Raw genomic sequence first — 4,880 nt, 5'->3', positions numbered from 1 at the left:
CAACCTCAATGAAACTGAGCCAATTAATATCGGAGATCATAAAGAAATCAGAGAAACAAAGATAAGCATTCACACTGAACAAAAAACTAGAGATGCCTTGATTCAACTTTTATTTGAGTATAAAGATGTGTTTGCTTGGTCTTATGATGATATGCCGGGTTTAAGCGTCGATTTAGTGGTTCATAAGCTTCCCGCGTATCCTGATTTTCCACCAGTCCAACAGAAGCAACGTAAATTTAAAACGGACATGAGTGATAAAATCAAAGAGGAAACAATAAAGCAATTGAGCGCCAATGTTGTCAGAGCCGTACGATACACCACCTGGGTGGCAAATGTTGTGCCCGTGCCAAAGAAATATGGAAAAACTAGAGTCTGTGTTGACTACAGAGACCTGAACAAAGCAAGTACGAAGGATAATTTTCTATTTCCAAACATCCATATTCTTGTAGATAATTGTGCAAAGCATGAGATACAGTCGTTCGTGGATTGCTATGCTGGGTACTACCAGATTCTAATGGATGAGGGTGATGCAGAAAAGACCGCTTTCACCACTCTGTGGGGTACCTATTGTTACAGGGTCATGCCATTCGGTTTAAAGAATGCAGGGGCGACTTACATGAGGGCCATGACCACCATTTTTCACGACATGATGCACAAACAGATTGAAGTATATGTCGATGATGTCATCATAAAATCAAAGACACAGGCTGATCACGTGCATGATTTGAAAAAGTTCTTCAAACGTCTTCGAAGGTATGACCTTAAGCTCAATCCAGCCAAGTGTGCATTCGGGGTTCCATCTGGGAAACTCCTTGGTTTTATAGTCAGTCGGATAGGAATTGAATTGGATCCATCTAAGATAAATTCCATTCGAGATCTGCCACCCCCGAAGAACAAAATGGAGGTCATGAGTTTGCTCGGGGAGGTTAAACTACATCAGTAGGTTCATTGTTCAGCTCACAACCACGTGCGAGCCCATCTTTAAGTTGCTGAAAAAGGATGCTGCAATCAAGTGGACGGACGATTGCCAAAATGCTTTTGACAGGATCAAAGATTATCTATCAAAATCCCCTGTACTGGTCCCACCTGAACCTGGTAGGCCTTTGTTTTTATATCTATCAGTGATGGATAATTCCTTTGGATGCGTTCTGGGGCAACATGATGCAACAAGCAAAAAGGAACAAGCAATATATTATTTGAGCAAGAAGTTCACCAATTATGAAATTAAGTACACCCTTTTAGAAAGGACATGTTGTGCCTTGACTTGGGTCGCTCAGAAGTTGAGACATTATCTTTTGGCCTATACTACTTACCTCATATCCAGAATGGATCCTTTGAAGTATATCTTCCAAAATCCAATGCCCACTGGCAGGCTCGCAAAATGGCAAATCCTGCTCGCAAAGTTCGACATCGTCTATGTTACTCGCACCGCGATGAAAGCACAGGCTTTGGCCGATCATTTGGCAGAGAATCCAGTTGATGATGAGTACATGCCACTTACCACATACTTCCCAGACGAAGAGATCTACTCAATAGAGGAAGTAGTTCCAGAAGACAACCTTGTATGGAAAATGTATTTCGATGGAGTTGTCAATATCAAAGGAGTTGGGATCGGGGCAATCCTCATCTCACCTATTGGACAGTATTACCCTGCAACGTCTAGACTTCGTTTCTTCTATACCAATAATACGGTAGAATACGAAGCCTGTATCATGGGTTTGAAAATGGGTCTCGATCTGGATGTGCATGAATTATTAGTTATGGGAGATTCCGACTTGCTTATCCGGCAAGCCCAAGGCGAATGGGAGATCGAGACATCAAGCTTATTCCATACAGACAATGTGTACAATATTTGAGCAAAAGATTCAAATCCTTCGTGTTCAGGTACATTCCCAGGTTTCACAACGAGTTAGCCGATGCTTTGGCTACTTTAGCCTCAATGCTCCCTTATCCGGGAAACACTCATATCCATCCACTAGAAATCCAAGTTCAGAATCAACACGGTTACTACAATATAATTGAGATGGAACCAGATGGTGAACCATGGTATCATGACATAAAACGATTCCTGAAAACAAGAGAATACCTAGAGCATGCCAAGGGAGATCAAAAAAGAACTATAAGGCGGCTCGCCAGCGGTTGCTTCCTGAATGGGGAAATTTTGTACAAAAGGACCCCAGATTTGAACTTGTTGAGATACGTAGATGCCACAGAAGCTGAGCGGATCATGAGTGAAGTGCATTCGGGGGTATGCAGACCTCACATGAATGGATATATTTTGGCAAAGAAAATTCTGCGGACAGGGTATAATGGGCTTTCAATGGAGCGAGATTGCTTCAGTTTTGTTCGCAAGTGTCACCAATGCCAGATTCATGGTGACCTGATTCACTCGCCACCTTCGGAGTTGCATCCCATGTCCTATACTTGGCCTTTCGTTCCTTGGGGAATGGATGTTATTGGGCCAATTGAGCCAAAGGTTTCAAATGGGCATATATTCATTTTGGTTGCCATTGATTACTTCACCAAGTGGGTGGAGGCCATCACTTTTAGAGTAGTCACCAAGAAAGTAGTGGTAGACTTTGTTCATTCCAACATCATCTGCCGTTTCGGTATCCCAAATACCATTATCACTGACAATGCATCCAATATCAATAGTCATTTGATGAAGGAGGTATGCGAGCAATTTAAAATTATGCATCGACATTCTACCCCTTACCGGCCAAAAGCCAATGGAGCTGTTGAAGCGGCGAACAAGAACATCAAGAAGATTCTTAGGAAAATGATCCAAGGTTCCAGACAATGGCATGAAAAGTTGCCTTTTGCTCTTTTGGGATACCGCACGACTGCTCGCACATCTGTTGGTGCAACTCCTTATCTGTTGGTATATGGAACAGAAGATGTAATACCGGCTGAAGTCGAAATTCCCTCTCTTCGGATTATTGTGGAGTCGGAGATTGAAGATATAGAATGGGTAAAGACCTGATTAGAACAACTAATGCTGATTGATGAAAAACGGCTAGCAACAGTGTGCTTTGGCCAGTTATACCAGCAAAGAATGGCACGCGCTTACAATAAGAAAGTGCGTCCAAGGCACTTCGAGGTAGGCCAACTCTGAAACGAGTTCTTCCACACCAAGTAGAAGCTAAAGGAAAGTTCGCCCCAAACTAGAAAGGACCCTACATCATCAAGAAAGTGTTACCAAAAGGGGCCTTGCACTTGGTAGATGAAGAAGGATGGTTACCAGACATGACTATTAATGCAGATGCAGCCAAAAGATATTATGTCTGATATATACCCACTGTGGAACTTTCACGCATGATTTTCTTAGATCGAGATGACGAAGGCTATCATTGCTCGTTATTCCAAGCAAGTGTCACCCTTTTGTTACCCCTTTTAAGCTGTATTTTTCTTCCTTGTTTTCCATTTTTTTGGAACCTGTGTATTAAAAAAACAAAAATTAAACAATAAATTTTTTGAGTCATTGAACTACGTCCGACCTGATTCCGAAAGGATACGTAGGCAGCCTTACCCTGGGTTCGGTCCCATCGCAACAAAAATCCATATTCCCAATACTCCAAAACTGGGGCAGAAGTTTGTTTTTATCTTACGGTTTACCTGTAGAAACAGTTCCAAAAGTTATAATTCAGTTCAAGGTTCTTTTCGCCTTTTCCTGTTAAGAATTTCTGATCGATCTTTGAGAATACTTGAAGTCCCCATGCCAGGGGCATTGGCCAACCTTCTGCATGTCTTAAAAAAAGGAAAAGAAAAGAAGAAATGAGCGAGTCTTATCGGTGAAAACTCGTATGAGCACTGTAAGGCGACAGTGAGCAGAAAAATGCAAGAGTCTTATTGGTGAAAACCATATGGGCACCATAAGGCAACAGTGATTAGAGAAATGAGAGAGGTCAGTTAGCGAAAACCCGCAAAGGGCGCTACTAGACGAATGAGGGTCTTCGATGCTCCGGCATGAGCACAACCAAGACAGTTTCAAGATGAACATTTGCGATGTATTTTGAGAATTAGACAGCTCAGACAGATCAGGCGTCCAGTCCAAAGTGCATGTCATGATTCATTGAAGTCGGCACATATCTCCAGATAAGTCTCCTTATTTCTCTCCCCGAAAGGGACACCTTTTATTTAGACACAATTCCTTTTTCACTTCCAATTGCTCTTCTATTCTTTTCCATAATTTTTCTTAGATTCCCTTTCGATCTAATCTTGCATCAAAAGCAAAGCAAAAATGGCTGCAAAACTGTCTACAGTTTTTCCACAATACCGAGCACAATTTGGAGCATATACGGCATTAACGAAGGCAGGAATCCATCTGTGATCTCTTTTGATAAGGCGGATAAAGTGTCTCAAAGAAACTAAAAAGATCGCCTAAGCAAGACTTGCTTCATGGGAAAAGTTGATAAGCAATACAGACAGAAATTGGTTCCGGGTGAAAGACAACTAAATTTGATTTTGAAGGAAAATTGCCTTGCCTTAGGGACAAGGATTAGCGGTACCATGGACATCCAGGTATGAAACAGCCAGGGGCAACGTCAGAAAGACAATGTCTCTAGAAGCGATATAGAGTATCCGGGAACCTCGGTACCACACTGACAAAATCAGTTCTTCGACAGCAGAGTGGTGAATTCAAACTACTCAGGGCATCAAGGCCACAAACCGACCACCACTTTAAAAACTCACAAATTTTTCTTTGTTTGAAGCAGGATCAAAGCAGTGCAGAATGGCGATTCTCAAAGGGCGAATGTCATCAAAGGTAAGTTTCCTCAAAATCTCCACTTTCCTTTATTTGCAGCATGCAACATTACTGTCCACACCTCCCATTTTCGTGGCTTAAACCAGGTAGAACCTTCTCACCTAGGGGGATTCAG

Source organism: Nicotiana tomentosiformis, chromosome 4, assembly GCF_000390325.3.
Source record: "Nicotiana tomentosiformis chromosome 4, ASM39032v3, whole genome shotgun sequence".
Taxonomy (NCBI): Eukaryota; Viridiplantae; Streptophyta; class Magnoliopsida; order Solanales; family Solanaceae; genus Nicotiana; species Nicotiana tomentosiformis.
Note: the sequence above shows the minus strand (reverse complement) of the source record.